The sequence below is a fragment of the Dendrobates tinctorius genome, unplaced genomic scaffold (genome assembly GCF_039654945.1).
Source record: "Dendrobates tinctorius isolate UK_male_01 unplaced genomic scaffold, ASM3965494v1 ptg000211l, whole genome shotgun sequence".
NCBI lineage: Eukaryota > Metazoa > Chordata > Amphibia > Anura > Dendrobatidae > Dendrobates > Dendrobates tinctorius.
Window position 1 is genome coordinate 13,961,658 of NW_027361878.1, and position 20,394 is coordinate 13,982,051.

Here is a 20,394-nt window from a genome sequence, read left to right on the forward strand (position 1 = left end):
TTATAACTTATGCCAACAACAATTTCATATAAATCCTTTCTTCGTACTATAAAGATCAATAAAGTACAAAATAATGGTGGCCTCACTTTTCTCTATGGTGGTCCCATTGCCTTCAACTCTGCTGATAAAGAACAGGAAAACAAAAACTACCCCACCCTCTTCAAGAAAACATTTTACAGCACAATGTGTGTATATCTATTTGTATATTCACCACAGTAAGCAGGGGGTCTAGTAATCTTCAGTGCCATCATACAGGGGTCTTCACATGATCTGTCCTGCTGAGATCAATAAGACGACAATCGCCCCAAACCACCTCCAACTTACCTGATTATTTAGACACACAATCTTAGGGTACCGTTACACGTAGCGACGCACCAACGATTCCGACAACGATACGATCTGGCTAAGATTGTTTGTGCATCGCTAGTAAGCAGTCATACAGGCCGATCTTCATAACGACGCATCAGTGATCAGCGATGTCACTAACGACCAGAGCGATCGTTGGTACCGTGTCACACACACTGTCTATAATAGCGATTCAGACTATGAATAGGCGTCCTTCAGCGCTATCTATACGAGTTTGGAGTCGCCAACGTGGTCACTCGTCGTTGATAAGGGGCGTCAAACACCGCGATGCATGCTGGTCAGCGTGACGCCAGCAATCAAAAAATGATCCTGAACGTTCGCGCACGATCAGCGACATCGCAGCATGGAGCCAGTCGTTTCCCCGTGTCACACTTAGCGAGATCGCTAGCGATGTCGTTGTTGCGTCACAAAATCGTTGTCGCTTCAGCGATATCGCTAGCGATCTCGCCGTGTGAAACGGGGGCTTTATTCTTGCACTTTGAGGGACTGCATTCCTCAATCATTTGTCTCTACTGGGGGACCACTAATCTGAAAAATGTCAAGCGAGAAAACCCTTCCCTGCACTCACCTCATCCCCACAGTAAATTATAATTCACCTTGTCTCAATCTCTGCTGACAGCATCATTCAGTGACAGATCTGTAGATTTATCTATGACATATCCTCACCACAACGCCATCATCTATGGCACCATTTCCATATCAAATTATTTTCTCAATAGTATAAAGAACATTGAAGTACAATGACGGTGGTCTCATGTTTCTGGATGGGGGTCCAGCACCAAATTCTGTTGCCTTCTTTAACGCTGATAATAAAGAACAGTGATACAACAAATCCTCCTTCAAGATCATATACAACAATATATACGGACATTTCCCATGTAATATGTGTATATATATCTGTATATTCACCACAGTAAGCTGCTCCTAGCAATCTTCAAATATGGAGACCCCTGTATGATGGCACTGATCTGCACTGTTGAAACAATAAGACAATCGCTCCAAATCGACTGACAATTTGGGCACTATTGATTAAATTTGATGATTTACTTGCATTTTGTGGGCGCCATTATTCCTCCACCACTTTATTATATTGTCGAGCCACCGAGAAACAGATCTGAAAAACATTAAACGGGAAATCCTTTCCTGCACTCACCTCCTAATAGGAGACTGAATTCGGCCGTAGCTCTGTACAGAACATTGGAAAGTCTCCAGCGTCACCCTGATTACAACAATGCCCATTACATTTTTATGCAAAGATCTTCACATTTGGATTGCACCATTGAAATCAAGAAGAAGACAAGCATCCCAAACCCACTCAAAAGCTGCATTATGCAATTAATTATTTTTCTCCCGTAGATCCATGGATAACAAACGAATCTGAAAAATATCAAAAGAGAAAATCCTTTCCTGCACTCACCTCCTCCCAATAGTAAACTGCATTTCTCCTCTGCGCCATCACCGCTCCCGGCATTATCCTGTGTGTGAAGAGATCCAGTATAGGCCCATCTGCATCGTCACCACAACTCCACCTTATGTCACTAATATTTCCACGTACAGAGCTTTTAACTACAGGATCAATAACATACACCAAGATGGTGGTCTTAATTTTCTCTATTGGGGTCCTGGGTCAAATTCAGTTGCACGTTTCAACTCTGATGACAAAGAACAGAAAAGCAAAACAAGTCCTCCTCCCCAAACTGTTATATTAAAGCAGCAAAAAAATGACCCCTTTCTAAGAATAATTTGTTACAATAAAATACACTGGAAACATCTGTAGTCCAATATGTTCAAAACAGTAAGAGGCTTACTGGAAATCTTCAGCGCCATCATACAGGGGTCTCCAGACTTGTGCTGCCCTGCTGAGATCAATAAGACAATCGCCCAAAAACCGCTCATACATATTTGACAACTGGAAACCCCGTTCCTCAAGTTTCATAGCGTACTTGCCTTTTGTTGGGGCGGCATTTCCCTACCACTTTATTTTCTTGGAGCCACTGATGACAAACAGACCTGAAAAACATCAAGTGGGAAACCCGACCCTGCACTCACCTCTCCCTAATAGGAAACTGAAAGCAGTCACAGATCTATACAGAACATTGGAAAGTCTCCATCATCACCCAAATTACAACAACTTCTGCCAATAACATTTTCACATAAAGAACTTTTCTTCGGGCTATAGGATTAATAAATAAGATGGTGGTCTCACATTTCTGGATGGTGGTCCTGTGCCAAATTATGTTGCCTTCTTCAACTCTAAAGATAAATAACAGGAAAACAAGACACCCCTCCTTTTCCAAGAAAATATTTTACATCAATATACAGCACAATATGTGTATATAAGTATGTTTGCATATTCCCCACAGTAAGCAGGGGTCAATAATCTTCAGTGTCATCATACAGGGGTCTTCACACGTGTACTGTCCTACTGAGATCAATAAGACGACAATCGCCCCCAAATCTCCAATTTAACTGACTATTTAGACACACACTCGCGTTCTTACACTTTGAGGGGCTGCATTCCTCAAACATTTGTATGTACTGGAGGACCACTAATCTGAAAAATATCAAATAAGAAAACCCTTTCCTGCACTCACCTCATCCTAGCAGTAATCTACAATCCTCCTCTGCTCCCGGCATTATCCGGCCATAGATCTGTAGAGAATATCAATGTAGGACAATCTCCACTCACACCACAACTACATCTTATCTCACCAATATTTCCAGGTCAGGATTTTTTTCTCTACACTGAATAAATTACAATAAGATGGTGATCTCACATTTCTGGTCGGTCCTGTTGCCTCCTTTAGGTCTGATAATAAAAGAAGAAAGAAAAACAATCTCCCCCATAACAAAATCATTTACAACAATATATAGCGGCAATGTCCTCCATTACAGTCTGTATATAGTTTAGATTTACCCCAGTAAGCCGGCTCCCGGCAATCTTCAGTGCAATCAGACAGGACTATGGAACTTCACTGTTGAGAACAAGAAGAAAACAAATTGCCCCCAAACACACTCCCACTCAGCTAACACTTTGGACGCACCGCTGCTCATGTCTGATTGTCTGCATATTGTGGGGCCATTATTCCTCAGCCACGGATAAGAAATGGATCTGAAGCGAGAAAATCCTTCCCTGCACTCACCTCCTCCCATCAGTAATCTGCATTTCTCCTCTGCCCCATCTCTGCTCCCGACATTAGCACTTCACAGATCTGTAAATACTTCCTACATAGGACAACCTCCCATCGTCACCACAACTCCATCATCTATGCCACCATTTCACTAACAATAGTCTTTTCTCTACAGCATAGTCTCATTAACCTGCAATAAGATGGTGGGGTCACATTTCTGGAGGACGGTCAAGTGCCAAATTTAGATCTGGAAGTTAAAAACAGTAAAGCAAAACTAATCCCCCCTTCAAGCACAATCATTTACAACAATATATAATGTCAAACAACACCAATGCAATGTGTGTGTATATATTATAGAGTTCCCATAGTAAGCCGGTTCCCAGCAATCTGCAGTGAAATCACACAGGGTTATGGAAACATGAACTTCACTGTTGGGATGAAGAAAACATATCGCCCCCAAAACACACTCCAACTCATATACAAATTTGTACACCCCACTGCTCATGTTTGCTTGTCTGCATATTGTGGGGACCGTAATTCCTCATCCACTCTGTATTACTGTAGAGCCTCCGATGACAAATGGATCTGAAAAATATCAAAAGCAGAACACGTTTCCTGCACTTACCTGATCTAGCTGGGAACCTGCAGGGCACAAGCTGCCCCGTCACCGATACTGACACTTCATCTGCCCCTGCCGAGATCAATAAGACCATCGCCTCTGAAGTAACGCGCCGAACAGTCTGACAATTCGGACACAAAATTGCCAGTTTATAGTGTACTTGCTTTTTCAGGGGGCTGCATTTCTCAACCACTTCATGTTACTGGAGAGCCACGGTTGGGTTTACCCCCTTTCTGCTCCCAACAATATCCTAAATCACAACTTATGCCAATAGCATTTTCATATAAAGATCCTTGCTTACTACTATAAAGCACAAATAGATGGTGGTTTCACGTTTCTGGACGATGGTCCCATTGCCTTCAACTCCTCTAATAAAGGACAGGAAAGCAAAGCAAACCCCCCCCTTCAAGGAAAATATTTTACAGAAATACACAGCATCTATAGCACAATATGTGTATATCTATTTGTATAGTCACCACAGTAAGCAGGGGTCTAGCAATCTTCTATGCAATCATACAGGGGTCTTTTAGCTGCGCTTTTAGCTGCACTTTTAGCTGCGCTGATGGAGATTAATTAGAAGACAATTGCGCCAAACCAACTCCAACTTATCTCTCCGTTTACGCACAATCTTTGAGGGGCTGTATTCCTCAACCACTTTGTTTTATTGGAAGATCCTCCCCCGCACTCACCTCACCCTAGTAGTAACCTACAATCCTCCTCTGCTCCTGACATTATCCAGGCAAAGATCTGTAGAGAATATCAACGTTGGACAATGCCCATTCACAGCACAACTACAACTAATATTTTCATCTCAAGATCTTTTGTCTAGACTACAGGATGAGTAAAGTACAATAGGATGATGGTCTCACTTTTCTGGATGGAGATCACACTTTCTTTAGATCTGGTGATAAAAAAAGTGAAGCAAAACAACCCCCTCCTTCATAAGCAATTATTCACAATATATACTGGCAAACAACTCCAGTGCAATCTGTATATACACCGCATATTATAGGTTTACCACAGTACACCGCTTCCCAGCAATCTCCAATGCTATTATTTCTATAGCACCATTGATTCCAGGGTGCTGTACATGAGAAGGGGTTACTTACAAATTACAGATATCACTTACAATCACAGACTGATATAGAGGGGAGAGGACCCTGCCCTTGTGGACTTACATACTACATGATGGTGGAGAAGGAGGCAGTAGGTTGGGGGGGGCAGCAGCTCTGGTTTTGGTGAGGTGGTATGTCTTACAGAGCTATCGAAACTGAGGTTCACTGTTGAAAAGAAAACAAATGTCCCCCAAACACGCCGTTGCTCATGTTTGCTTGTCTGGATATTGTGCGGTTGTGTTCCTCATCCACTCTGTAGAGACATTGATAAACTGATCTGAAAGATAGAGGCAGAAACTTTTTCCCTGCACTCACCTCATGTAATTGGGAACCTGCAGTGCATAGCTATCCAGTCTCAGATGCTTCCACTTCATCTGCCCCTGCTGATAAGGAACAGGAAAGCAAAACAATCCCCCTTTTCAAGAACAATCTTTTACAGCAATACACCACATCTATAGTAGTGTGTGTGTTTGCGCGTGTATACACCGTAGGTTTCCTAGCAATCTTCAGTGCCATCATACAGGGGGTCGTCACATGGATCTGCCCTGATGAGGTTAATAAGAAAAGTATTACCCCAAACCCACTCGCCACTGGTCTGATAGTTTGTATGTACTTGTACTTTGTGGGGGCTGCATTCCTCAACCGCTGGTGCAAATAATCTGAAAAAAACTCAAGCGAGAATCCTATCCTGCACTCATCCATTTGTAATAGTAAACTGCAATCCACCTCCGCTCCATCCCTGATGGAGACACAATAAGACACACACCTATATCTGATATTGAGCTTACATTTTCTGGGGGTTGAATTCCTCACCTTCTTTACTCTAGTGGAGGTCCACAGATAAACTGATCTGAAAAATACTTAGAGGAAAGCCTTTCCTGCACTCATAGTAAACTACACCTCTCTTTTGCTTCACCACTGCCCTCGGTATTATCCGGGCATAGATCTGTAATGAATTACAGCATAGGACACTGTCCATCGACCTCACAACACCAAATTATGTCACAAATTTTCAAGTCAAGATCTTTACGCTCTTAAAAAAAAAAAAAAAAAAAAGATTGGCCTTGCACGCCTCTGGATGGGAGTCCAGGATCAAGTTTGCCTTCATTAACTCAGATGATAGAACAGTAAAGCAACCACCTGCCCTTTAGGCTTTATCTTTTGCAATGAATATTGGTAAACAACATATCCAGAATCTGTATATTTACCACAATAAACAGCTTCCTATCAATCTTCAGAGACATTAAAGAGGGGTCGTCACACTTGAAGTCCACTGCCAAGATCAATGGCCCCAAACCCACTCCAACTTATCTGATCATTCGGACACAGAAGTGAGCACTTGCGCTTCGTGGGGTTACGTTCCTCAAACACTTTGTTGTAGTGGAGGGCTACTAATCTGAAAAATATTAGGCGAGAAAATGTTTCCTGTACTCACCTCATCCTAATGAATCTTCTGTTAAGTCATACAGGGCTATTCAACAGGAAAATTGCCCAAAGCGCACTCCCAACTTATCTAACAATGTTATCATACAGCTCAAGTTTGATGATATCCTTTGTGCTTTCTGTGTTTCTCATTCGCCTTGTTCTATTGCAGAGGCAGATTACAGATTGATCTGAAATAACAAGGGAGAAAGGCCTGTTCTGCACTTGCCAACTAAACTGAAAATCGCCGGTTGCACCTGTCCCTGGCGTTATATTGCTGTAGATTTGTAAAGAATTCTAACATAGCACAGCCTCCATTGTTACCACAATGCCAACTTAAGCCACTAATATTTCCCAAAGTCAATTCCTTTCACCATACTACAGGATCCATAAAATACATCTAGCTGGCGGGGATCTCATTCTTCTGGATGCCTGTCTTGGTACAAATTTAGAGGGCGCCTTGTGGAATTCTGATTTAAAAAAAAAAAAAAAAAAAAAAAGCCCAAACAAATCCCTTCTCCTTTAAGCACAAGACTTATATAAATGCATATTGTCAAACATAGTTATATATATATATTTCACCACAGTAAGGAGCTTCCTAATACCTTCAGTAATACAGAAGTCAAAGATTACGGCCGACAATCGCTCACAAACTCATTTCGAGACGCACAACAGCGTGGACGCACCATTACTCAAGTTAATGGTGTACTTGCAGTTTGTAGCATCTACATTCCTCTGTTGGAGGGTCACTTTACAAAGGGATCTGAAAAATATTAAGGGAGAAAAGCTCTTCCTGTACTCACCTCCATTTGTAAACTGTACTGCACTTTAACTTTTGATAATTGAATAGCTGGGATTATGACATCACCCCAAACCGACCAAGTAGACTGACATTTTGGGCACATGGCTGCTCAAGAATGATAGTGTGCTTTCCTTCTCTAGAGGAAGTTATTCGGAAACCATTTTATTTCTGCTGAAGAACCCAGCGATGAATGGGTCTGAAAAAAAAAAAATAAAAAGCCATTCCTGCACTCACCTCACCCTAATCATGAACTGTATTTCACCACTGCTCCATCAATGCTCTTGGCATCATCCAGTCATAGACACTACAATTCCCAAGTTAGGATCTTTTCCCCGATACTATGGGATCAATAATGCATGCTACTGTTCTTAGGGGTCTGGTTTAGTGGTGGGGGGCTCACGCTAAAGTCAGCTGCCGTCTTTCAGTCTGTTAATACAAAGACAGTGAAGCAAAATACCCCACCCATCCCCATATAAAAATCATTTTTTTTTTACAATCTATATCACAAGCCATTTTCTACCACTTCAGTGAAACCATACAGGGCTCGTCACTGCACTGCTGAGATAATTCACTCCAAATCCGCTATTTAACTTGGACACGATCGCTCAAGAATTGTCCCAAACTTGCATTTTGAGGAGGCAGCATTCCTCATCGGGTGCAATACAGTGGACTCAATTAGTAATGACAAATCTGAAATATAATCAAGAAAAGGCTTTCCTGCCTTCACCAAATCCAAAAGGTAAACTACGATTCACTTCTGCGCAATCACTGCTCCTGACATTATCACCTCTCAACCGTAAAGGGCAGTCTCCATCGTCATCTCTATACCACCAATTGTCAGGAAGGACGTCTCTGGTTAGGGCATAAAAGTGATGAAAAAAAGTGAAGCGAGAAATCACTACACTTCTACACTATCTTCAAAAAGATGTATATATGGATTTGTATATTTACCACAGTAAGAAGGTTTCTAGCAATCGTCAGAGAAATTATGCAAGGCAATAGAAGCTTGAATGGCACTGCTGAAATCATAGAGAATAGTCCAAAAATTTCAGAGTTTGATCATGTTCTCGGGATTCCGTGGGGCCTGCAGTTATACTGGAAACCCATCGATCGAAATCTGATCTGAAAAATACCAAGACGAAACACCTTTCCTGCTGTACTCATCGAAGTAGAATCCGCAATGTGCTTCTGTTGCCGTTATCAGGTTCTTGTTCATCTGTTGAAATTGTGCAGGACACAAAGATTACCAAACCAGATGCAGGAGGAGGAGAAAGGGGTAGCCCTTTACTGACTAAAATCTGTGTATATTGATAGATTGTGGGCAACTACTCGCATCACTATAATAGAAAAAAAAAAATCATATAGGATATGAGTTTGCATTACTTCAGTTGAATGAACATTTCATAACTACTTGTGTATTTTCAATGCCTGCCTAACTAGTACCGAGATGATAGCCATGTGTAACAAATAGTATACAAGAAAATAAATCCCTATAAAACCCTTCTATTACAGAAAGCAAAAGAGACGAATCAAAGAAAAGGAAAAACCACTGGTATTACGGTGTCCTACATACACCAGGCCACATGAAATCTTCATTTGGTTAAGTGTCCTCTTCTTGAGTCGTCACTGTGGAAAATAGTTCGATGCCAGCATACTACACCAGAGTTTGACTGCAAAGGTTCTCTTTTTATTTTTTTGTTATAAACATAATGTTCACATTTTGTAAGATATGTCTGCCTTTCATTGCAGAAACTTATACATGCTGCGCTCTTATTGAAAACCCAAGTTGTTTATGGTCTATTATAACCCTATTTCACCCCATTCACCTGAATATTGTTGCTTTGTGTTAACCTCAATGTGTTGCCACTCTCAAACTATGTGCCCACGTTGCGTGTTAAAACGCACACTGAAAACCGGACACCTTCCCAGAAATCGCGTGGGTTTTTTCTGCACGATTTCACCGCGATTTGAAGCATCGCTTGGAAAGTGATTGTTTGACGAGTGTGACCAACCTGTCATAGTGTTTGACAAGTGTGAGCAGCTTTTTACTATTGAGGCCACCTATGCAGCATCAATAGTAAAAGAAAATGTTAAAAATTATAAAATAGAAAAAAAAAAAAAAAAAAAATCGGGGTATATTTACCTTCCGAAGTCCCATGCTGCCATCCCGGGCCTCAGCGTTCCCGGTAATGCTGTTGGTCTCGCGTTACTATAGCGATCTCACAAGACCGCTAGAGTCACGCGAGACTACGTCATCACAGGACCTTGCCGCAAGGCATTACTGGGAACGCTTAGGCCGGGAATGCAGCACGGGATGTCAGAAGGTAAATATTCCCCAATTTTTTTATTCTTTTTTTACAGGGGTAGGGTGTCCAGGGCCTGGAGGACAGTCTCCTCCACACCGTGGGTACCAACTGCACGAGACGCTCAACTTCCCGCATGGTGGGCATAGCCACATGCAGGAAATAAGCGATTCTCATGCATTCCTATGGGTGCGGAATCGTGGCAATTCCGCACAAAAGAATGATCATGCTGTGATTTTTTCCGCGATGCGATTCCACCACGGAAAAAAAAGAGCAGCATTAACACAGCATGTGCAGAATGCCATAGGAATGCATGGGGTGCGTTCTGTACACTATTTTTAAACGTTTTCGCACCAAAATTCACGGCAAAAACGCTTAAAAATCACATTGTGGGCACACAGCCTAAAATAGAATGGACAAATTTCTTCCAGAAACAGCTCCACTTGTCCATGGGCCGTCTGGAATATTTCAGCATTATTTGACTTCACTTCAAAGTCTTTATGGCCAATATTATACTATTTCTCCCACCTATTCCAGTGGCAGATGCCTTCCTGCAAGATTTTTTTTTTCACAAAAACTTAGTTCAGTAGAAACTTTAACACATTGGATTGATACATGGCCATATGTTCATTATACGCAATATTTTTCTTTGCAAATGTTTGAAATAGTGATTTAGCTAGGCAAGTACTGGGCAACCCCTTTAAAGAGATGAAGTAGTTGATATTCTGGCTTATACAGCACAAAATGAAAATTAAAGTTGTAGTATAACTGTCAGATGACAAAGCTCTCCCCACCAAATGTAGAAGACAGCAATTTCTTGTATAGCAAATCTTTGAACATTATACCATACTTTGTTGGTTCCATAAAACAGGTTGTCTAGGTTTAGTCTGCAGCCACTATCAGATTTGTGAACCCTCATAGTATGCACAGCATCAGGTTTATCAGGCGCCAGGACCGTGACAATCAATTTGCAGACATGCAAACTAGAAATGCTTGGTTTCACTCGATGGATTGATGCCAGTCAAGTCTAGTTGGAATGTGCCTGAAGTATCATACTGTTAGACATCCCTTTTACCACACTCCCATTACCCCCTCCGGCACTGTAGACATACAGTTTACCTTCAGCTGAATGTGTCAGTTTAAGTATATGCAAAATGAAGAGCTGCCTCTGTGTTAAACCTGCATCAGGGTTCTTCAGCATGCGGCAAAAAGGTTCCGTAGCTTTGTAGACATACAAATACATTGTATGCCGATGTTCAGAAGCTGTATATGATATTTTAAGTAAGAAAGTCATTATCCTGTGGTCATAGGGACAAAACACCAAGTGGTGAGGACAGTGATCATTTATTTGGGGGTAAAGGGCAAATTCCAAATATCAATCTTTCTTATAACATGCAGTAATCTAGCTCCCCCTCCATTTAACAGTTATGCATTGTATAAATGCTCTCCCAGTCACAGCTGTACACCATTACAGACAGCCATTGTATTACTTTTTTTTTTTTTTAACTTGTAGATCAGGTAATCCCCATTTGAAGTGAATGATAGAAAGCATAGGGGTGATAACCAGGCAAATGAACATAATGAGAAATTCCAGGTTCAGCAGCAGCCTGGACTTCCTCTTCATGTTAGTTTTGTCCGAAGGCAGGGGATAGATGCCAGCGGATTGGGCACTGGGGTCATGTGTCACAACCGCACCAGAGCCCTGGGGAAAGCGAGTGCAGACACCGCAGGTACGGCACATGCACAGGATTCGAGCAAGATTTAGTTTATAGGCCCCCAAACATTTAGATCAAGGAGCTTGTGCTAGTAGTGGACAACCCCTTTAAGGGTCCACAGGACAAATCCACTGGCAGAAACCCATTTTTACTAGAGGGAAAACCAAGCACATGAGCATACCTTTTCAGTGCTGCCAAGACACGATACCAAGTTGCCCAGACATCATAAACCTCTTACTTGTAAAAGCTCCTGATTTGGCAGAGCAGGAAACTTGGCTATGTCTCTGAACTCCATTTCCGAGGATGGAGAGATCACAAAGAAAACAAGAAAATGACTTGTATGGTAACAGATAAAAAAGTTGTGTAGAAGTTTTCAGTGGTATTGTGTAAAGTTGTCAGCAGTTGTGTAAAACAGTTTATTTAAGTTATTGCAACATACCAGTCAATTGTAAAAATTCAGAGCATAAACTACTATAATCTTGCAGTAATTCAGCTTTTATGACAGTTTCAGATTCTAAAGCTGTAAAACTACATACACAGCCATTACAGGCTGGAAGTGTTTTTTGTGGGGGACTATAAGCAGCTTTTAAAGTTTTGCTTGCGGCAATGTATGCACTAACTTCTACATGGACACTACACAAAGCACAATTAGAATAAAAAATTAAAAAATAATGTAGACACCAAAGATGTGTTAATTGGAAGTGTGTGAAAATCATGCAGACTTGTTGACCTTTTAATACACTTAACTGGTAAGAGACGCTGCTGACATAGGATCACTTGACATCTCCTTCATTGAGGGCATGTAACCTGACTCATTCAGGATGAGTAACCTGTCCAAGGAAATGAAATCAAAAATCTTTCAGACAGCGATCAGACGTATGTGGACACGTGTCACTTAACCTTGAAACATAAGGTCCGTGAGCTTTACAAATCCAAGACCTTTATGTTTTAGTGGCTTTACCAAGTGTAACCAAAATGTAGAGGCCTCAGGTGAGCAGAAAGACAGCTGCAGGATTGGGTGGTAGCAGAATGACCTAGACCTTGATCACTTCACTCCTGCCTGAAAATTACCATTGCGTATTTGCACCAAACCTTTAAGAAAGACATTGAAACAATATAATTTATTTTTTTTAATTTAATGCATAAATTAATGTCAAAAACACAGAAATGCATAAGTAACTTACAGCAACAAGAACCAAGGAAAGACCTTACTTGTTTACACAGGTTTATGAAAGCATTTTTCTGATTGTCAGTCAACAGTAACCCCAAAAAGACAAAATCCTAGGAAGAAATGTAAAAATGCATCCACATGTGTTACAGTATTCATGTAGATCTAGTTTTAAGAATTTGAAATTCATGCATTAACTGGTTGTATCATTTAATGGCGTCTACATGAATTGGTAAGCCCTTTGGAATATTAAACTACAGCAATTGCTAGTTTTATAAGAATTCACCAAGGAAATGAAGACCTGTTGCAGCAACCAGATTAAGTTACCAGGAAAACAGGTAATCTGTGGGCTATTTCACGTGCCTTAAAGGTTCAAAAGTTATCGCTTATTCACAGGATACCAGTTAATTGTCCCAGTCGCTGGGGTCTGACTGCCTTGGCACCTAGCAATCCCAAGAACTGGAGTTCCGCAGAGATTTTGTATGAATGGAGGAGAGGTGGGCGATCATACACACTACCACTCCATTAATTCTTAATGAAGACTGAATGGCACATGACTCACCAAGTCCCATTCAGTTGGGGTGTAGAGCTCTGGTTCTTGGGATCACTGGGGGCCACAGCTGTTAGAAGCCCAGTGATTAGAAAGTTAGCACAGTATAGGAGATAAATTGCAAACTTCAGAATAACCCTTTAAAATGGTATACAGCGATCCTCTGGGACACACTTATTAGGGGAACAACTTGTTTGCTTACCAGGTATAGGGTGTGCTTGATTATTTCGATAGCCTAAAAGATTGGAAGGATCTCCTTCTTACCCATTATCTATGAAGCAGCCACAAATGGGTAAAGTTTCCTCCCAGATGTGAATTCATGTTTGAGAAGATTAAGACTGGTAAAAGTAAACAAAAAGACCGGTTGGGTTACCAGACACCTGTGCAGACAAACACACTGCTGGTGCCTGAAGCTTAGAGGTTCTAGTGGTCAAGGATCACAAAAATGAGGCTCTATGGACTGCAGCCTAAGGAAAAAGAATTGAAGTTAACATGCAGTCATGGAAAGTGGTGCATGGTAGTCATGGTCCTATAACAAGCATATATCACATTACAGTTGTGTTATAGCAAACATTAAGATCAGCATCATAACAGAATGCGACTAATGTCATTACATAATGAAACATTGCTTGTTAATTCTTACAGCCTACAACCTTGTTCTGATCAGAAACCCAACATGACACCCATGGGTCCTCAACAAGCTGCCCTCTAAAGTCCCAAATTAAATGTTTATTTGCAGCCAATTTGATACTTAGCCCACTAACTGGGTGGCCTGGATTGGCCGGCAAGGGAAGCATATAAATCTGTTTTCTTGGGACAGTCTATTTGGGTGGCTTATTTCAAGTACTCCGTTCTTCTCGAGGCAGATGCAGTCTTGTCCGGTTTCTGGTATGGGGTTGATCCCACAATAAAGTCTTTAATTCTGTTGCGTGGCTCCATCGATGCTTGTCCGTGGTTGCAACAACTCTTCAGAGAATACACATGGGAAATTTCTCGGCTATTAGAAAGCTCCTGCCTCAAAGCAGAAATAATCTATAATATCAAATCTGCTAAAAATACCATTTCACACGTAGAAAAAAGTTCTATCCACTAGCAAAGAATAAATGGAAGTCAGTCAAATCCAGAGGCTGCCAGCAGAGGGCAGTCACCAAGAGGCTACTACCCAGAAAGGTCAAGAGGGGGCAGTGAAGAGCCTCACTGCATAGCACCGCCACCAAGGCGACCATATATGGCATCAGGAACAAGAGGCCATGTGTCACTGTAGAGATCAGCAGCCATATTTAGCAACAGCATAAGGGTTATGTGTCCACGGTCCAAATATGCAGTGAAAACCCAGCTCCGTCCAAAGCGCTGCCTTTATTTGCACGCACGGGGATTCCGGATGTGTTCATTGAACACATGCTGAATCACAGCATCCTATTCATAGACTGCCATTTATTTTGCAGAGACTGAGCGTCTCTACAACATAAATAGGCATGATGCTGTCTATAAAGACTTGCTGCATGCTTGGATACGCAGGTCTGCCACCTGCGTGTCTGCACGCATAGTGGAGATGGGATTTCATGAAATCCCCTCCACTATGCTGTAACATCTGGACACAGCGTCCAATCCGCAGCAAATCCTGAAGTTATCTAGCACGTGGAAACATACCCCAAGCCTACCACTAAACAGCAAGGTCAGAAAATGGCTACAATATGCAGCACTGGAATTAGCTCCGCCCACCGAGAACCCATTGAGAACAGTCACAACCTGCAGCTCCATCCACTGACTGCTAACAGGCAGTAACCTGAGGTATCACCCCTTTATCTGTAGCTCCGCCCACATTATGGAGACTGAGGGCGGTAGCTAGCGCGTCATCCCCTCTAGCTCCGCCTACCAGCAGACCAACGGTTGGAGCCAGCAACAAAGGCGTGACGTCATAGCAGCCATCCCCGGAGCTCCGCCCTCTGCGGCCATCCCACCCAGTACACGACAGACAGCCGCCATGTCTAGGACTAAACCTTCCACACAAGGATGGCGGCCATGTCTAGGACTTAAGCTATGTCCCCACATACAGAAAATTCCTGACTAAAAACCGGACTCCGTCCCAAGAAAAACGAGTTTTTATGCGTTTTTCTCTAGAGCATCCACGTTCTCATAGAATATAGTTGCATTTTTAAGCCTTTTTGCATGGAAAACGCTTAAAAACCGCTTATGTGGGCACACAGCCTAAACCTTCCACACAAGGACGGCGGCCATATCTATAGCTAAACCTCCTACTCCCCAACAAGGCCGGCGGCCATATCTATAGCTAAACCTCCTACTCCCCAACAAGGCCGGCGGCCATATCTATAGCTAAACCTCCTACTCCCCAACAAGGCCGGCGGCCATATCTATAGCTAAACCTCCTACTCCCCAACAAGGCCGGCGGCCATATCTATAGCTAAACCTCCTACTCCCCAACAAGGCCGGCGGCCGTGTTTATGACTGAAGCTTCTACACAAGAATGGCCGCTGTAGTTACAGGGTTGATAAGTGCTATGGCAATTCCGCTCTTCCACCCACCATTGTAACAATTAACACCCGAACAACAAGTTGATAAAATACGAGTAAAATCTCTCTATAAGGAGAAATCAGCCATAACCGTCACATGACGCTATCCCCACAAGACTGCCGCTCTCACCCAGCCCAATAACCTGGTGAAATGGTATCTTAAGCTCCAATAAATGCCAGTGAGAACAAATACCTTACATGTAAGCCTGAATAATAGCCGAGAAAAGAGAGCACGGGGAACAAAAGCTGTAACTGCCGCACACAGCAGCCTCTCCACGCCGAACAGCCACACACAGAGACGTCTTCACAGCAATGAGCAGCAGTGCCAGCGGGGGAGGGTATTTATAGACTCTCATGACTTCACACACAGACATTGTTTGTAACCATCCGCAGTCTCTCTGTGAGGAGAACTTCATATAGTCCCTACTTATTTTACCTCACAGAAGACACTAAAACCTTTTAAAATAAATGATTCAACTGTTTTTCACACTGCCAGCATCACTTTTTTCATTCAAAATCAAAATAAAAAAGTTACAAGCGATACTATGCATAATAGAAGCCGCTCCCCTCACGAATGACTCAGTATAAAATGGCGAATTGTTATGGCGTAGGGATATAGAAGTACCGGTGAGCGGTCTGTATGTAGTGCCGTTCATAACCAGTTGATAGGACCTGTGTATTCTGAGCTGTGGCAGCTATGACGCACTGCCTGCAGCCTGCACCACTGTGTATTATATAACAGAATGAGGGAAACAGGCGGCTTTCTCTGACAACTTCCAATAAATAAGCCATGTATAACACTGGGTGTCTTCTGTACGAGCCCACAGCACCGCAAAACCCCGCTGTAAAATGACGAAAAATGCGTATAGAAGCCATGTTTCTGTATGAGAATCACAGGCACGCTGTTCTTAGGCGCTGTTCACACATTGTATTGGGAAAACACAATTTTTACGTCAAGTTGCAGCTGTATTGCCCATAGTGACTGACCGCACGATATTTACAGATATAACATATGAAAAAATGATGTTATCCACCTGTAATAACCAGGCGGCCGGTAACCACATCGGAAAACAGCATTAATGTGCGTGCAGCGCCATTGTGATACCACAAAAGGGCTCAGACACTTGCTGATTGGGAACGTGACCTGGCGGATAGCGGTGGACGTGTTGGCCATGGGCCCGTTCACCCTCCAATGTGGGATAGCCCTCTAAACTTCTTAGGTGACAAAATGGCGCCGCACGCATTTTACTTCAAACTGTGTTCAGACGCAGTTTGTTTTCCTTGCAGTCCATATGGTAAAATACGCCCATCTGAGCCCAGCCTTATACATACTTCACAACATGATTTTTGCTACACAAAAAAACAAAGCAAAAAAATACCCCAACGTCTTAGGCCAGTGATGGCGAGCCTTTCTGAGACTGAGTGCCCAAACTGCAACCTAAAACCCAATTATTTATGACGAAGTGCCAACATGTGCCAAATGCCCCATCATGATCCCCTTCATGCAGAAATATGCCTCATCATGATCCCCTTCATGTAGAAATATGCCCCATCATGATCCCCTTCATGTAGAAATATGCCCCATCATGATCCCCTTCATGTAGAAATATGCCCCATCATGATCCCCTTCATGTAGAAATATGCCCCATCATGATCCCCTTCATGTAGAAATATGCCCCATCATGATCCCCTTCGTGCAGAAATATGCCCCATCATGTTCCCCTTCATGCAGAAATATGCCCCATCATGATCCCCTTCGTGCAGAAATATGCCCCATCATGTTCCCCTTCATGCAGAAATATGCCCCATCATGTTCCCCTTCATGCAGAAATATGCCTCATCATGATCCCCTTCTTATAGAAATTGCCCATTCCACCACCACCATCATTTCCTCCTCCCCTTTACCCCATCATTGCCCTCTCTCCATCACTCTCATCATTGCCTTCTCCATCACCCCCATCATTAGCCCTCTCCCCATCACTCCCATCATTAGCCTTCTCCTCATCACTCCCATCATTAGCCCTCTCTCCATCACACACACCAGCGGCCACACACACACACACACGAGCGGCCACACACACACACACACATCAGCGGCCACACACACCAGCCACACACACAAGCGGCCACACACAATAGTGGCCACACACACACACCAGCGGTCACACGCACACACACTAGCGGCCACACACACACAAGCGGCCACACACAACAGCGGCCACACACACACCAGCGGCCACACACACACACCAGCAGCCACGCACACACACACCAGCTGCCACACACACACACACCAGCTGCCACACACACACACCAGCGGCCACACACACACACCAGCGGCCACACACACCAGCAGCCACACACAACAGCAGCCACACACACACACCAGCGGCCACACACAACAGCGACCACACACACACCAGCAGCCACACACACACACCAGCGGCCACACACAACAGCGGCCACACACACACCAGCGGCCACACACACACCAGCGGCCACACACACACACACACCAGCGGCCACACACACCTCTCTGCTCCGCAGCTTCCTTCCACACATTGAGTGGCGCGGCCGCAGCTGGATGACATCATCATTCAGCTCCGCGCCGTGCCGCTCAGTGAGAGGAAGGAAGCTTCAGCTCAGGAGCCGTGAGGCGAGGCTGCGTGCCAGCTGAGAGGGCTCTGCGTGCCCTCTCTGTGCCATAGGATCGCCATCACTGTCTTAGGCTATGTTCACATACTGCATTTTTGCTGCTTTTTTAAGCAAATTTTAACGTCAATGTCAGATAACCTCCCTTTATGGGCGGTGAGCCCAAATCTTTTCTGGCAAATGTCAGCTATTTTGAACAGCTGACCATGTGCCTCTAACAGCCGGGGGTGGAATTGCGAGCCACCTGAAGCTGTTAACCCGTTAAAATTTAACACGCGCTTCCGGCAAGCACTTCGGAAATCCCGCCCATCGGTGACCCCCCTGATGTGATCGCGGGTCACCGATGGGTTGGCATGACAACCAGAGGTCTCCAAGCAGACCTCTATGGTTGTCATTGCTGGATTGCTATGAGCGCCGCCTGGTGGACGGCGCTCATAGCAAGTCAACAATTCTGCTACATACAGGCGATCTGATCATCACCTCTATGTAGCAGAGCCAATCGGGTTATGGTAGCTTCTAGTCTCCCATGAGGACTATTGAAGCATGCCAAAAGTAAAAAAAAAAAAAAAGTTTTTAAAAATATAAAAGTTCAAATCGCCCCATTCAAAATAAAATAAAAAAAATCAAATATACACATATTTGGTATCGCCGCGTTCAGAATCGTCTGATCTATCAATATAAAAAAATTTACCTGATCGCTAAATAGCGTTACGAGAAAAAAAAGTCAAAACGCCAGAATTATGGGTCACCCTCCCAGGGCCGTGGGGTACTCGGTACCGGGCCGGTGTCAGCGAGACGTGTCACAGCAGCGGTGACCCGGACCGTGGCCCTGGGCGCCCAAGTAAATGGGAAGATGTGAATGGTGAAATGTAGTTAATGGAATAGTTCGTGACACCACCTGTGGTGTTCGTCGAGAGAGGTGTTAAGCCGACGCTGCAGACAGATCAACCGGGACAGATGGTGTGATGCAGCAATGATGTTATAGCCCTCCACAGGCAGGGCTGCTGTCCCAGGGCAGGATAGGTGAAGAGACACTTAGATGGTGTAGTGTTTGGCGCAGGGGATGTAGCAGTGCCAGGCGGACGGACGCAGGAAGGAATGGAGGACACCAGGGCATGTAGTTCCAAAGCTTTACTCACAGTCTGTAGTGCCCGCTTCTGTGCCGTGTCCTCCGGGTCAGGGACTCAGTCAACCTCCAGGCAAGAGGGAATGCTCCCTTCCAACACTCCGCCAACTTATGTGCCTTTTCTGAACGTCTCCTCTATAGCGTCTTTTAGTGTGAAGATCTCCTAGTACTGAGTTACACTGGAGTTCCTCCAGACAGATGTTCCCAAGAACTCTACCTGTACGGCAGACAGCTGTAGCCTGCTTCGGGGACTCTCTACTCCTGAGTCCCGGCTCTCTATCTGTGTTGCTGTTATGCCCCCAAGCCTTAGATGGGAGTAGTGCATTCACAGCCCACTACTCCACTGGTGTCTGCTGCAGAACCATTAGTGTCCATACAACCTCGGGGACCGAGCCCCGGCCTTGCACGTAGAACTTCTAGGCAGGGTTCTTCCTCTAACCCACGTCCTCTCTGTTCCCTTTTACTCCTACCCTCCGTACTTGTCTTTCCCTCCTATGGAAGCTCAGGCTTCAGTTCAATGTCCTTCTCCTTCTTTCCTTCCCGTGCCAGCTGGCTCAGATCACTGAGGCAGCTGCAGCACTCCTTCCTCCATCCCTCTTCCAGGGATCCCCACTCCTCTCCGAGTGGCTTCCTCTCTCAGACTCCCCGTCTGACTGACTGACCTCTTAATCCTAAAACCTTCCCGCTCTTTTATGTGTATTCTCAACTCCACCCACCTCCCAGCACGTGTAGTGTTCCAAGCAGGGAACCACCAAAGGTGCTCTGCTTCTCTTTAAGCAAGGAGCCGCAATGTGGTTTTGCTGAACTACTCTATTGTGTGGGGTGCGAGCGTTGGAGCGTGGTCAGGAGCCTCTAACTTACCTGGATGGTGGGGCACCACACCTTAGGAGAAGG

At 44.0% G+C, this 20,394-nt stretch overlaps 1 protein-coding gene across 2 annotated transcripts in view; it reads right to left on the reverse strand.

Annotated features, from left to right (window-relative positions):
- The window catches only part of LOC141058276 (uncharacterized), a 57,520-nt gene extending 41,433 nt beyond the window's left edge, over positions 1–16,087 (reverse strand). Inside the window, exons 1-2 of one of the 2 annotated variants that reach the window (XM_073554463.1) lie at positions 1,784–16,087; positions 1–1,519 (exon numbers count right to left, since the gene is read on the reverse strand). The exon at positions 1–1,519 is cut by the window's left edge and continues 41,433 nt beyond it. The gene's annotated coding sequence lies outside the window, so the exon portion shown is untranslated. The other variant, XM_073554462.1, reaches the window with a different exon arrangement.
- Positions 16,088–20,394: the final 4,307 nt, after the last annotated feature.